This window comes from Rhipicephalus microplus, chromosome 8 (genome assembly GCF_043290135.1).
Source record: "Rhipicephalus microplus isolate Deutch F79 chromosome 8, USDA_Rmic, whole genome shotgun sequence".
Lineage (NCBI taxonomy): Eukaryota > Metazoa > Arthropoda > Arachnida > Ixodida > Ixodidae > Rhipicephalus > Rhipicephalus microplus.
The window spans coordinates 95,651,546-95,667,524 of record NC_134707.1 but is presented as its reverse complement, the minus strand read 5'-3'; the positions used below and the strand labels follow the sequence as shown (position 1 = coordinate 95,667,524).

Sequence of the window (15,979 nt, the reverse complement as noted above, 5' to 3'; positions counted from 1 at the left end):
ACTCCTATAAATTGCCGCCCGCATCTATCTCTGGTGGGAACTCAAGCAAAGACGCTGCAGTTTAGGTGAGGAGGGGGGGGGGGGGTTGTCGCATGAGTGTTGCGGTATTTAGTATGGTTTTGCAATGCTTAATTTTTTCCGCCTTTTTATTTCTAATTACTGAATGATGGAGAAGTGTTGCCTTCAACTTGAAGCGAAATCTAAGACGCCCTTGCCTGAAATCCGAACATGCGATTCAGTGCCTTCATAAACGGCGTGGACCATGAACGGCAGCGCGAGCTGTCGTTTTTTTATGAGCAGAGGCTGCATGCGTCAGCCTTGCAGGGCGAAGGAGTGGGAGAGAAGCGGCCGTTTCAAGGGTGTCATCCTGGGCCGACACGAGACGTGAGCATGCGCAGTTGGGGTATAGATGGCACCACCACCGAGGCCGAAGCACGACATCGTGTGAGTAAGAAATGTTCTGCATTTAAGACTTCGAACAAGGAAGTCACAAAAGTATGCCGTCTTTAATGCCGGCTGTGAAATATTCACAGGGAACACAGCTTGCAACATGAAAAATCTATGCCCTCTTGTGTAAGGAACCAAGGTTTGTGCCACTAATGGCGGAAAGAGTGAAGCGCGTGCAACAGCTCTCGCTTTTTTAGTTCTTTCTCGCCTGATCGTAAGTTCAACCTCGTGTACATTTTCTCACTTCTTGAACCCATGACATGTTACGTCTTTGTGAAGGACATTTTTGTTGTTGTTTTTTGTTCCAAGATGTTTGATTATGTGGCACGTCAGGAATTCGATCGCGAAATACCGAAAATTATGAATGAGTGTTGCATTATAGAGCATTTAAATGCGGATTCAAAATAAAAAGGTTGTCATTTAAGGCTGCAAAATAAACCAATTTTTTTCTCTGCTGCTTTTCTAATTTAGGCATTAGGATAATAAAGCACAGTTTTGGTGACAAGTTCATGGCACAGCAATGGGGGTTTGAATATTAGTCATTGCCGCTTATTTGACTCGAAAAGTCTGCAATGCCTCGCGCTCTCAGCCTTCCCTCCAACCACGAAGGTTTTGCTCTGTTACGTCACTGATTGTTTATTTTATATATAGTCTAATAAAGGACTTAGATTCTTTTGCGAAGCACCTTAATTTTATTGGACAATTAGGTGATTATGTTGTGAAGAAAAAAATTCAACAGATCCCACGTACCTGGGAATCAGCTTTATGCGAAGCACGTGCAGAGATAGCGACCGTGTTGTGTTTTTTTTATTGAGCGACACGTCATCAAATGACGCTAAATATATGTACAAATGTTGCACGCACAGACATATGTGAAGAGTTGTAGATGTTTATATATACAATTTTTCACTTGCACAACGATATCAGCTGAAAATGTGTTTTAGCCACACTAGAAGATGATATGAAGCGCTGATGCTCGCGAAGGTGCTGCACCCTTGACACTGCTACTATAATAAATTTCAGCGCATGGCACCTCACCGCAATTGACGTAAATCTGACGTGACGGTTGTATGAAAGGAGTACATATGTAATGTTTCCAAAAATGGGTAGTTTTATGCCTGCCAGTCCGCAGCGAACGTCCATGCCTCGGAAAAAGAAAATCTGTGTCAAGGCCAGTACGCGAGCCCACCTGACGCGATGAACAACTCAACGGTGCCATCACGCGACGGCGCCTTTCTGCCGCGCACGTGCAGTGAGTCACGTCCGCCAGCGAGCCGGCGCCTTCCTGTCTGGCGAGTCTGACGCAATGCGTGGCGACGTCACTCGTCCTTGGGTGCAGCCACGTGCAACGCAGCGGCTCCAGATTCGATGAGAAAGAATGACACGGCCCAGCGGCGACCCCATTAGAGAAGTCTGACCTCACGACCAGCGGCGCTTCTGGTTGGACATTTGGTTACTCAAAGAATCCACCCGGTGCATATAAAAGAGGCCCTGCGGCGCGTCGCGAGCAGTAGACTTGTGTGTCAGAGCAGACCTATGTGTTAAAGAAAAGAGTTCGGCTCTTTGGGTCTCTAAGCTGTCGGCCCCAGTGCCGAATTTGTAACGCCTCTGTATATGCATGCTGTACATAAACCTTGTTTAACTCACCGTCGTCTCGTCCGCTCGTCTATCAGCTCTGCACAGAAGCAGTCGCGAGCTGAGAAACATACGCTACGATATGCCTGGTGACCTTCCCGGCGGAATTGAAGCAGTGGCGCCTTCGGGACCGTGTTGGCGTCGCCGTCTTTCGGAACAGTGGTTGCAGCGGTGAGATTCGTGGCGCCCTTTGTAACGTCGTCGGAGGCGCGCTTCGCAACAGTAGTTGGCAGCTGCGAGATCGGCCGGCGTCAGGGACATTAATGCGGTGAGTGCCTGATGTTTTCCCCCTCAGTTCACCAGACCACTCTAGCTCAGGTTATAGTAGTTTAGAGAATGGCTGTGTGAAGCATTAGAGTGAGCTTCGATCGTTTCAAGCCAAGTCGAAGCGCTTTGAAACCAAAGTTAATGCGGAGGGTGTAAACACAGGAGCGTTACAAATCGCTTGCGCGTCTTGCTAGTTGATTTTAGTGGATACGGCAAGTAAATTCTTAACAGGGGCAAACAGCAAGAGGCTAGTGTGAACGATGGAGAACTTCAAAGTGAAGGAACTCATCGAAATTTGTGAGTAACTCGGCATTGCTTTGGGCCGTGCGAATGAAAGCAAGCGATCCTTGAGACCTTGAGAGATGAAGGAGTTTTGGCTGAGGAAGTCGATGAGGCCTGGGAGGATATCAAAGCACGCCGCGAGGAGGTTGAAAGGCGAGAAGTTCGTGAACGTGAAGAAGCATAAAGGCGAGAAGTTCGCGAGGAGGCCGAGAGACCGGAGCGCCTCGAGTTGAAACGAATAAAATTGGCAATCCTACAGTGTTCGCAGGCGCCTAGCGTAGCTTCTCCGACGATTCAGGTCAGCGGTTATAGAATTCGGGACCAATTGCCACCGTTCGTAGTAGGCGAGGACATGGCGAAGTATCTCGTGAAGTTTAGAACATATCTGTGAGCTAAATGCTTTGGAGCGGTCTCTTTGGGCGTAGAACCTGTTAGCTCTTCTTCCCGGCGAAGTGTCCGAAGCGATAACTTGTTTGTCGAGGGAAGCGTTTGAAAGCTATGACAAGGTTAAGGAAGTGCTCATGAGACGTTAAAAGTTGTCACCCGAGGCTTTCAGGCAAAGGTTCCAGTATGCTAAATAGGGGAATGAGTCACACGTTTACTTCGTGCTTCGTCTTAAAGCCGATTTAATTGAATGGCTCAAGGGCGAAGGTGTTTATGACAATCGTGATAAAGTGGTGGAATGCATTGCATTGGAGCAATTCTACCGCTGCATCGAGAAGGATGTCAAGCTTTGGCTGCAGGACAAACTTGGTGAAGTACAGCTAAACAAGGGAGTAGAGTTAGCTGAGGAGTATTATACTCGCCGAAAGTTGCATAGCAGGGCAGTCCGCGTTGAAAAGAATGAAAGGAAAGAGGGCTTTTCAAAGAAACCTGATCAGCGGAAACCCGCTCCGCACCGTTATTTCAAGAAGGACCCGTCTCATACGAAGGACACTGTAGGGGAAGGACAAACGGAAGCGGAGAAAACGAGCGAGGTTCCTAAACAACGCACTGATACCACACGGGCGTTTGAGTCACGGAAGCCGCTAATCTGCTACAACTGCAAAAAGGAAGGGCACATCGCGATAAACTGTAAGCAAAACTTTGCTTTCGCAACAATCCGAGAATCGGAAAAGACAACGCGGTTGTTAGAGCCGTATATCCAAGAAATTAGTGTGAATGGGAAAACGTGTCGAGCACTTCATGACACAGTGGCAACCATGGACGTTGTCCATCCTTCATTGGTGTCTCCGGATGACTTTACAATAGAATGCGCGTGGATCAGGCAAGTAGCCGAGGAGCAGAGTGCTTGCTTACCAATCGCTACGGTTGTCATTGAAGGCCCGTTCGGTAAGCTTGGCACCGAAGCGGCTGTGTCTGCTGCGCTTCCCGATCGTTTTCCTTATCTTTTCTCTAACCATTCAGAGCAGCTTCTCAAAGAGCGGGGTAAATCGTTCTTCCCCAACTTAGCGTACATAGCCCTCACGCGATCGCAAGCGCGGAAGCTTTCGCAGGAGCTTGATCTTGTTCAATGCTGTGAACCTTCAAGTGACCTTGGCAGTGAGTCGACGGAACCTCAGAGAGGAAATTTTCCGTGTGAGTCATGTGAGCAGTCACTCGAGTGGCCCGTCGCCGAAACGACCGGCGTGGTTTCCGTAGCAGGGGGAGACGACAGGCCGCCGTTGGGTCAGAGCGACAGGGGTGCAACGCTCTCGCCTGTAGCAGAAAGTTGGAGTGAGCTGTTGAGGGTTGATCGAGAGACGCTCATTCGAGAGCAACGTGAGGACCTCTAGATTAAAGCGCTAACGGAAAGCGTAAACTTAGGAAAGAAAAAAAAAAGAATGTTTCTTTTTTTGAGAAAGCAGGGATTTTGTATCGGAGGTATACAAATGCACAAGGTCGCAAATATGAGCAGCTCTTGGTGCCACAAAAGTATCGTCGCCAACTATTAGAACTTGCTCATGAAAACGCGTGGGCAGGGCATCTCGGAATAAAAAAGACCAAGGCTAGAGTTTCCGTTGAGTTTTATTGGCCGAAATGCTGGAAGGATATCGAACACTTTGTACGCTTATGCGACACTTGTCAGAGAGCGCGGAAATCCTCGGTCAAGTGGAAGGCACCCATGAAGCTTTCTAATATCAATTATGAAATGAAATTAGGAAAGCGGCCGAACAAAATTTACAACTTGATGAAACCATACGTGCAACGTCAAGCGGTCGTAAATCTGCTGTTGAATGCTTCAGAGGAAGAAGGAGCAGAAATTTTGAGTTTTAGTGATGTAATCGAAAGGGACAGGAGGTAATTTTAAAGCAGTTGAACCTAGAGCCTAGGTTAAGTGAAGTCCAAACGGAGGAACTGAGAAGGATTGTTTCCGAGTTTGAAGACGTGTTTTTGGACCGTCCCGGAAACATGACGGTGATCGAACACGATATCAAGCTAACTTGTGAGGAGTCAATGCGTAGCAAGCCGTATCGTTGTTTCCCTCTGCAACGTCGCAAGTATGAGACGCTCGTGGTACCGCATAGGTATCGTCGCCTAAAAGTGGCCGGTTACTGAGATGGAGCATGAGACTCCATCAGCACAGCTTTGACGTTCGCAACAAACAAAGGAAAGCTAAAAGGTAATGCAGACGTATTGAGCGGTGCGTCTTAGTACCTTCTCCACCCTTTGGTTTCACGCTGGCGATTCGGGGCAAAATTTCGTCCTCATCACGGCCTTAGCTGAGCGCTCTCGTCCAGGGTGAGCTCAAGGAGCCAACTTTATGTTCTATTCTATTTGGTTACTGTATTGTACGTGTAAAAATTTGAGTTGTCATTTTAAAAGTCTTGTGTCCGACATGTGCCTATTGATGTAGAGAGAACGAAATTCCAATAGACACGTAGCTAGCTATATGTTGTACTATACTTTGTCTGGTGTTCTGTCGGGTGACCGAGGGCGCTTGCTTGTGTCGTGTGTTGTCTGTTGTCGAACCGTTCTTGACAAGTTGCAGAACCATCGACAAGTGCTGAAACCAAATATCGTCAGAATTGACGAGCGAAGCTGGTCGACAAGTTGTGGCGACAAGCCAGTGAAGCTGGAATCCGTCCTCAAGAATGGGATGTGTGCCCGGAACGGAGTCTGGAGCTGCATTCTCCCCATGGCCCTGGAGGCGAACCTGGAGGGACCTGGCGAACGAGCGCGCCTGACATCCGAGCCACGTTAAAGCATCTCGTCTATCCGGCGCATTGTCTGGCGACGGGGGTGCTGTTATGCCTGTGAGTCCGCAGCGAACGTCCATGCCTCGGAAAAAGGAAATCTGTGTCAAGGCCAGCACGCGATGCCGCCTGACGCGATGAACATCTCAACGGCGTCATCACGCGACGGCGCCTTTCTGCCGCGCACGTTCAGTGAGTCACGTCCGCCAGCGAGCCGGCGCCTTCCTGTCTGGCGAGTCTGACGCAATGCGTGGCGACGTCACTCGTCCTTGGGTGCAGCCACGTGCAACGCAGCGACTCCAGATTCGATGAGAAAGAATGACACGGCCCAGCGGCAACCCGATTGGAGGAGTCTAACCTCACGACCAGCGGCGCTTCTGGTTGGACATTTGGTTACTCAAAGAGCCCACCCGGTGCATATAAAAGAAGCCCTGCGGCGCATCGTGAGCAGTACACATGTGTGTCAGAGCAGACCTATGTGTTGGAGAGGAGAGCTCGGCTCTGCGAGTCTCTAAGCTGTCGGCCCCAGTGCCGAATTCGTAACGCCTCTGTATATAAGCTGTAGATAAACCTTGTTTAAATCACCGTCGGCTCGTCCGCTCGTCTATCAGCTCTGCGCAGAAGCAGTCGCGAGCTTAAAAACCTACGCTACCAAACGGCTGGTGACCTTCCCGGTGGAGTTCGAAGCAATGGCGCCTTCGGGTTCGTGTTGGTGTCGCCGTCTTTCGTAACAGTGGTGGCAGCGGTGGGATTCGTGGCGCCCTTCGTAACGTCGTCGAAGGCGCGCTTCACAACACTAGGCAGCACTGCGACCACTATTGACGTTTCACGAAGATTATACCGTCTATTTGAAAAGTAGTTCCGAGACCTGGCGTGCCTCTGTGGTAGAATGCTTGACTGCCGCGCAGAATGCTTGGGTTCGATTCCTGCTGGGACCCTTAAATTATTAATTGCATTTGTCAGGTGGCTAACGCTGCCACGTTCAGGTTTTTCTTAACATTGAGATGTATTCTATGTCTTCGTTCAGTCGACGCTACAGATGTCGGGCATTGCTTTATACTCACGCATTAAGATTGCCCATGTGTGATCTAGTCGTTTTTCAGTGGATACTAAGCGTGAATCACCTGTGGCACATACCCGCTTACCAGAGGCACTTACCCGGCTGTATGTGCCACTGTCGGGCGGGAATTGTTTGACGACGCACACAACGGGATTGTGACATTATTCGTGTCTTGACCGGCGCGCTGTATTCGTCAAATCATCTTACCCTTCCATGCTAATTTTGGCTCACCCTAAGTTAAGGGGGTGCCCACGAGAGCACCCAAACATCAGTGGGTGAATAGTTAGATAGATGAATAGATAGATAGATAGATAGATAGATAGATAGATAGATAGATAGATAGATAGATAGATAGATAGATAGATAGATAGATAGATAGATAGATAGATAGATAGACAGACAGACAGACAGACAGATAGATAGATAGATAGATAGATAGATAGATAGATAGATAGATAGATAGATAGATAGATAGATAGATAGATAGATAGATAGATAGATAGATAGATAGATAGATAGATAGATAGATAGATAGATAGATAGATAGATAGATAGATAGATACGCTCGAAGTCGCCGAAGTTCACTAAGAAATGCTTTGCACTTAAAAAAACGCCTGACCTGCGCGGAAGGCGCAGCACAGTCACCGCGAAAGCTAGAAGAGCGGCCTTTCAGAGCATTTTCAAACACTCATCGGGTAACTGCAGCAAGCACAATTGCTTGACATCTAATGGGGCATTAACAATGAACTTTTGGATAGCATGCTGGCATTCGCTATGCTATTTTTCTTCATTCATCTGAGAAGCGTTGTATCCGCTATACACCTGCAAAGCATTTCCTGCCAATTGTCCATGCAGTGGCTGACGACGACGATGCCTGAAGTTGGTATGCGCCACTGTTAATAGCGGAACGAGGACAAGCTTTTGTAATGGGTTGGAGCATTGGACAGCCCACACGTTACGCGATTCACATTGTGAGATGACTGGTTGTTTTTTTACTGTGTCCTTGGTGCTAAGTTTGCAAACAAGTCAGCAACACCGGCGTATTTCAATGGTAGAATACTGGGCTGGCACCCAACACACCCGGGTATCGAGCCCTACTGAGTCCTTCTTATTAGGGTTTTTTTTTTTCATTTCACGTGGTGTGGTTACGAACAAAGACGGCGTCAGCAGTGGACAACTACGCGTCACCAGAGTTCTTATCTCATAAGCGCTTTCGCTGTGAAAATTGACAAGATGTTGTCTTGTCTTGACCGATTGATTGATTGATTTGTGGGGTTTAACGTCCCAAAACCACTATTTGATTATGAGAGACGCCGTAGTGGAGGGCTCCGGAAATTTTGACCACCTGGGTTTCTTTAACGTGCACCCAAATCTGAGCAAACGGGCCTACAACATTTCCGCCTCCATCGGAAATGCAGCCGCCACATGTCTTGATCGACTCGTGACACGGGGTGATATTGATAATTCTTTAGCTAAAGCAATAATTGAAGATTAGGATTGAGGTAACTGCGGAGTGCAAATCTTTCAATATGCAAATTGTTTTCTAATTCACACGTCAGCACTACAAATAGGACATCATTCAACCTCCTAACTAAGGAACCCTACAAGGGGTGGTCAATTTAGCCACACTTTTCCATGTACTCATGCGAGGCCTTGCAAGAAATTTCAGATATTGCCAATATGCAACATCCTATGTATGCAGGCGTTACAGTATGGACAACTACAGGCGGCCTAGCGGAGCACAAAGATAAGCTACAACAGGCAGCTAGCACCATAGGAAGGTACACAAGGATACAGGATTTTTAATTAATGCACCACTGAAAAGTGGGATCTCTTTCGCTTCACAAAAAGAAAAGCACGGCAGATGTACCCGACTATATAGCTGGAAGTCACGCTAGAAGGACGCACAAAACGTACTCACAGGTAAAGATGCACGCGAATAAGCGTTTTAGCTGTTACTTCGCTGTGTCTTAAAAGCGCGCGCTTTTCGCAAAGGGAGACTGCGATGATTGCATTGACCTTTGTGCGCCGGTAACTATAACATAATCATTCCAGGTAAAACCCGAGGCCAGCCAAGACGTATGATCCTCCCCTTCTCTTCACCGCGAAATAAGGTCGTGTGACGAAGCGTCGCTCCCATCCTCTAAGCGGAGAAAGTACGCGTGGGAGTTTAGAGCACTCGCCGCCGCGTGATATAGCGACGCGCACTCAATGCACAATCTTGCTGATAATCCTGAAAACACCATTTTCCCCGCGATTCTCTTCAGCAGCGGTAAGTAGAAGATATATATAGCTTGCTGTTCGAACGTTGAAGGGCGTGCTTCTCGGTGGCACAGTGGACCGAAGTTTGATACCGCACACCAGAGTCTTTTTTCTGGATTTTTTCTATCTTGCATTTTCATATATTGTAGCGTAATGTCCTGGTCGGTCGCTATTTGGTCGCCGCCGGAAAGACGATCGACGCGCACACACAGCAGATCTATAGACTTCCTTTCAAACAAATATATTTCGCTAAATGCACTCTTTATTGACGTTATACACACGTGTACCCTACGTGACTGGGACAATTCTGTGCAGCACTCGTTGCAACCTGCTCTCGTGTCGGCCGCCGAGCGACTCTTCCTCGGCTCCCCTGGCAACATCCCGAGAGCCCGCCCAGAGAACAAACGCTGAAGGACCACCCAATTGTATCCGTTGATGACACCCAAATTGGGCATAAATAACTAAAACAGGTGCACCCAAGTGCAGGGGGCTTCCGACGAGTTTGACCACGAGGGCTGCTGTCAACCTAAAGAATAATGGCCTAATTAAACACACACAGGAAACTACCGCGACGTATGTTAAGACGATAGCTATAGCGCAAGAACAGAATGACGACACAGAGACAAGAAGAACACGAGGAACATGGAGGACACGAAAGCTACTTCTTGTCTCTGTGTCATCGTTCTGTTCTCACGCTATAACTATCGTCATGTCATACCAACTAGCCCAAGCTGCCACATCTCTAAGGTACGTTAAGCGTCCACAGTAAAGCTCCCCCGCATACTGCCCGACACCACGGAGAGCCACTGGTGGCCCCCTACATTAAAAGAGCCCCGCGTAGGATGGAAGCAAACGCTCGCACAACACAGCCAGTGTGACTACTGCCCACCTACTCTTGGGTGAACCCGCGACGTTGGAACGAACCAAATATTAAAGAAAATAGCTACATCAACGTTTACGCGACAATATATAGATACGTATACATATATAGTTAGGTATGGTGACGCCCGATGCTGACACTGGTGGCAAAATCCAGCCGAGAGGGCCCATATAATTGCTATCGTGACAAAAGAATTTCGAAGAAGTGACGCAGTTAGTGTGAACACCCGCGAGCTCACTATCACCGTGCCTTTTGAAGGGAAAATAATGGGATCTATATTTTGACACCGAAGGTTCACATAAAAACTTGCGAGCAGAGTGCACTGAAGGTTCCGGTGAAAATCAGCTTCAGTATGCTACTGGAATGCGATACGGATTTATGGTAGTATCTTTTTGTTTACCTGAAGTCTACCTAGGTAAAATCAAATGATCTGATGGTTCTGTGGCAGAGTGGGAGTTTTGTCGCTTTTTGTATTGCGTCAGACGTCAGCGAAACCTTTCAATATTTGAGGCGCTGATTTGTAGACACCTAAATAAGACACCTAAAGTGCTTATGTACCTTGGCCATTTGATAACCTTTCATTGCTCTCATGAGGTTGATCTCATCAAGAAAGTATTAAAGGCTTTGTTAGTGTCTTCTAGCTCATTGGATTGTTCGGTAGTTAGGCAGATGGTATAGGTTGGCAACTACATAATTTTTATTTGTGTTCACTTTTTTCCGCTAAACAAAATTACTGGAAATTGCAGCCATGTGGTGGGAAGTGCTTAGTTTTTTTTGAATCGGCCAATTTCTAAGAAGGTAAGAGAGTCGTGATTATGACGTTTTTGCTTTGTACATCAAATACGTTGTGTGTATAGTTGTAAAACAGTCTCTAAGAACAAGATGAAGGCATCAGAAGTGCTCAAAATACTTTGATGCTTGTATGGGAAGTAAGTGAAAGCCTCCTAATGGAACGAAAAAGGTTAGCACTTACGAGGCAGATACCCGAGTTAAACGAATCAAAATGTCTGTGTCTGTATAATGTCTATAAAGTCGCCATTGCGGTATGGGATGTCAATATTATCTATATTGCCATATGTCTGCCTGGTCAGTCTATTGCCACAACATATCCAAAAACCTAATAGGCGTGAGTCATCGAGCGGGCGCTTAGTTTGTTTTTTTCTGTACCTCGAAAACGAACACAGATATGCGAAGTATCGAAAGCTGCTATGTCTGCACCTACATGCTCTAAGAAACAGCTTTCCGATTTGAGGAACACGTGAACGAACTGCCAAAGTTTATTCCCGGAGCTATGGAAAATATGCATCGGTCAAGCGGCAGATGACTGATTGAAACGCCGATGAAACATTACTACCAAAACGGGCAAGAGCGATTTCAAAGCACTAGAACAATGAAATTTCCGAGTCGTTGTTGTCAAGCTATCTTTGAGCGGACATTCGCGGTGCGCAGATGCCGATGTAAGACAGGGCGTGAAATGTTCGAAACTCACGCATTATTTCTTTACAATACCTTACATTGCCTTTGAAGGGCATTGTGTAAGTAGGGCAGCACAGAACCTACGTGATTGTTATATACGCATTAGAAAATATTGATTACTCTAGGAAATTCTGTTCAACTCATAATCATATAAGCGCAATTCATACTCAAAATTTAGTTTGAATATGTGAAAGAGTGACATTGTCATACAAAACATGTTTTAGCGGTAAATAAAAATGAGCCACAGTGCAATATAAAAAAACTGAAAAAATGAATTTCCACGAACAAGTATACGCAACACTAAAAATACAGGTGGAAGGAAAAACGGCATCGCTAACACAACTGTACGTTGAGGTGATTATGTAGATGTGATACATTCATTTTCAGTGCACAATTGTTTTTAAAGATAGTGGCCAAACTTTGCATGGCGTTGTTCGGATGAACCAGCATCTGGCGGATTAGTCCGCAGAAGCATCACTCGTGGAAGAGCTGATAGGCTGAAAGCGTTAGTTTTACCGTGCATGCTTTCTAAACTGAAGCTAATAAACACTCGGCACGATACTGGTTAGCTCTGCGTGTGTAAACAATCCTTCGACCTTACCAAGGAAAGGACTTAGCGTTGCGTTAGAGATTAGCTAGTTTCTGTAGATGAAGACGCAGTGGGGCGTGTTTTGTGAGAAAACTGTCATGTTTTCTTGTTCAGAAGTTTTTGCGCAAGAAATATTGTGATGTTAGTTCAAGTGAGCACTATGTCTTCTGTGCATGTTTTTACATTTGTCCTGTTATAAACTTCTGAATGAGCACGGAACCTTCATTATCCTATAAATGACGACTGTCTGACGAGTGCTGATGCCATATTTATAGAAAATACCCTTACGCCAATCTGTGTACCTTCATTTAGGAATATTAATATTTCACAATGATGGTGTGAAACAATTTGTGGACATGCTTGCCCTGTAGGATCAGTCTAATGATGATGACTCACGACTTCCAAGACGAGAATATGACCACCGCCTTCTTAATAAAGGCCCGCGCAGAATGATTCCACTTGACCGCATATTCTTTAGTGCATATTTCTTTAGGATACTCCAGCGTGGATAAGTTCAAATAGGTGACCCTGGATTTCCTAAACTACAGAAAATAACATACTCATTGTTACACAATACTAAGACTAAAACATATATTTTTCTTGCAGCAATCTCTTATTCTCGGAAGTACTTCGCACATATTCACTCAAGCACCTGCTCAAACTCTTAGAACAATCTTCTAACATGTGCCATCATGTTAATATGTGCCAAAGTGGAGCGCCTGGAGGCCTACTACATATATGTGGCCTGATAATAGCGACAAGCTGCTATAAGTTGTCGGGCGGTTTCCTTTTCGCACCCGGGGTAATTGTAGCCTACATTGCGACTTAGAAAGAAGTTGCACTCTTGAGGGCCTAGTATTGGGTCATATCTAAAAAGGACGCCACTCGTGTTAAGAGCCCGTGCCTGGCCATGACTGTCGCCATTACCTATTATACCTGAGTGTCCACTAATAATCACCTGAACACAACCGTTGTCCTGCGAGAATTCATTGTTTCCATCAGATAGATAGACATTCCAATTCATTGCGAAAGTAAGAGCAATACAGTGCGCGATGAGATATTTATGACTCATTATTTGGAACAGTGCCTTTTTAAAACTATCAAAATTTTTGTCAGATAAAGCAACTTCCTTGATTGCTACCAGTTTCTCAGCTCTTTGCTGTGCACAAAACACGGGTAAAGTTTCGATGCCACGAGGGAGGTGTCAATACCAGAAACTAACAGTGAAAAAATTAGGGAACGCTGCATTATTCTTGCGTAGGGAAGCACCTATGTTGTTCCAAATTAAATACCAGGGGCTAAAGTAGCATACTGGAAATGGTCACGTTACTTCTCACTAACGTCTCCAGATTTTTCGATGTATATCATTTTTTTATTGGAAAAGATGCAGGGGCTTTTAAGGCTCCTCCACTCTATCTCACTACCACAGTCTAGTTCTGCTGAAGCTATATGGTATAAACAAGTGACATGCTTGCGCAACACAACACATCTTCAGATGCAATTGCCTTGCAAAATTGCAGCTTTGAGCCACTCCTCTTGTTTAGCATATGCTGCAATTTGTAAATAAGTGAATGACCTCTTCACCTTCGCATTGACCCTGTATTTGTTTATTTCTTGTAACAATAACCTCCAGCAGCAGTGGTTGCAATAAACACAGCAGCGCTCTTTAGGGCGGGCCATCTGCTTCGAACCAAACTTTCGCTTGCTCCTCGCACACAGCGCTGACAGCAACAAATAAGTGGCAATAGTAGCAAGCCATTTAAGCTATCTTACGATGATCACAATAATGAAATACGTTCTGTAGTTATTTGCGAGATGAGCTGCTTATTTAGTCACGCCTGCTCAGCCTGACTCGCCGCCAATTAGACAATGGTTGATGGAAATAGCGTAATGTAGTCATGAACACATTGCCTTCCGAGCGTCGAGACACGTATTTATAAGAAGTTTTATAAGAAGTGGAACTATCAGTTTAGAAATTACAGGCACAGATCACGAAGACGACTCTATAGGCTCGAGGCCAAGGAGTCCAGCATTGATGGATGTAGCCATCTTCATTTTTTGTTCTTCCTTGGCACTGCCTTGCTCTCACCGACACATGCGCACAAAGGCCAGTCGTACGCTGTGTGGACAAAGCGGTGCGGATAGATAGATCATCAGATGTTTTCTTCCGTCCTGTTTGCTATGGGGCCCTGTAGTCAACACAATGCTGAATGACGTTGTGGAGATAGAGGGTGGTGTGGCGACGCAAAGCGGTGCGTCTGTGTGCGTGGCAGAGAGCGCCTGCACCCACACAAGAAAGTTATCTTCGAGACGAAGGGTGATAATAAAAGTGAGTTGTTCTTTGGGACTCGAGTCGTTCACTTGCGCAGATCTGCCGATCGCCGCGTCTCAACAGCAGCTTCAGATACAGCGAAGAGTAATATTCTCAATGTCGTGTTTTGTACCAGCAGTGCTACGAGTGTGATGCAGTTTTCTATCCGCAAACTGCTCAGGCAAAATATAGAATATACTATGTACGCATAGATACCTAATGCTGGAAATATTGCAGCCAGCTTATGTGATCTACCTTGCAAATATACTGCCCTAACATTTTTTGCACTCGATTACAATAATACACAGTACGAGCATGGTGACCAAGTCTTATGCAGTGCCCCTCACTTTAGCAACATGGGTGAAGGTTTTTCGGCGTCCTAGGCAGCTAAGCAGGATGATTTATTCGATTGTCTTACCATTATTGGCCATGTTCATGATGGCTTGCGTGAAGCGTTTGGTGCTGGAATGCCATGCTACAAAACAAAGAATTCAGCCAACTGTAATCTCAATAGCGGAATGAGTGATATAAGATCGAAAAAAATCAAGCTTCTGCGTCACATAAGTTTTTTGCTAATGGTTGGCTCTTTATTGTAGTAAATACGCAGTCTTACAGAGCTGAATTTGAACGAAGCAAAATGTAGTTACTGCGATAAAAAAATATTAAGAGAAGAATGTATACCTTTTGCTGCAGCGTCTTCTGCTTAGTTTGTAAGTATTGTAGACATTTATACGGGCAGTGCTTCGGGCTTTACAGATGCTGATTTTCCTGCATTTTATATTCTATAGCTATGCTTTTTTTCTTCAAAAGTACACCTATTGGTTTTACGCGCTGAAGGACTACACTAAGCGACGGGTAAAGGTGTATCGACCTACCGGGGCATTGACTTTCGTGCATCGCTTTTGATGCCGATTCCAGAAATAATACATGGTGTGCCATAGAGACTTCTGCACTCAACTGTTCGATTTTCCCACAAATTTTATAAGTGTGTACCCATCGAAGCGCACCATAATTATCAACAAAATTATCATGCCTATTCTTTCGCGGCTAGTTTGAATCAAAAAGGACCGAGTAACTCCCCCATCGACTGGCCACACCATCCTTGTATGCATTATTTTATTGAACTGTAGTCACCGTCAAGCTAAGAATAAAAATTCGGCAGGTTCAACGTACCTTGAGAATCAATTTTATGCAAGCACATGGAGGGAAAGCGTCCGTGTTATAATACTTTATTCAGTAAGACGTCGTGAAATTACGTTAAATAAATGTATAAATGCTGTATGGACAGGCATATGCTGTACAGTTGCTGATGTATATATAACCAGTTGTTTGTACTTGTGCAACGATGTCTCCCGCAACAGGAGAATCAGCAACACCGGAAGCGCTATGCTGATACGAAGCGTTGGTGATCGTGAGGATGGGAGCCTTAGACACTGCTACATAGGTCAACTTCAACACGCGGCACCTACCTACAACCTATATTAACCCGGCGTGATTGCTGTACCATGGTAGTACATGTGTAATATTCATGAAATCGTAGAGCCAGCACTGCAACCTCAATTGGCGCTTCACGAACACTAGGCTCTATTTGAAA

General features: G+C 45.7%; 1 non-coding gene across 1 annotated transcript in view; it reads right to left on the bottom strand.

Annotated features, from left to right (window-relative positions):
* Positions 1-14,879, bottom strand: part of LOC119165677 (uncharacterized) — a 44,224-nt gene extending 29,345 nt beyond the window's left edge. The window contains exons 1-2 of the transcript XR_012885384.1: positions 14,804-14,879; positions 12,471-12,616 (exon numbers count right to left, since the gene is read on the bottom strand). This is a non-coding gene — a transcript (uncharacterized LOC119165677). The remainder of the gene's footprint in view (positions 1-12,470; positions 12,617-14,803) is intronic.
* Between the last annotated feature and the right edge of the window lie 1,100 nt (positions 14,880-15,979).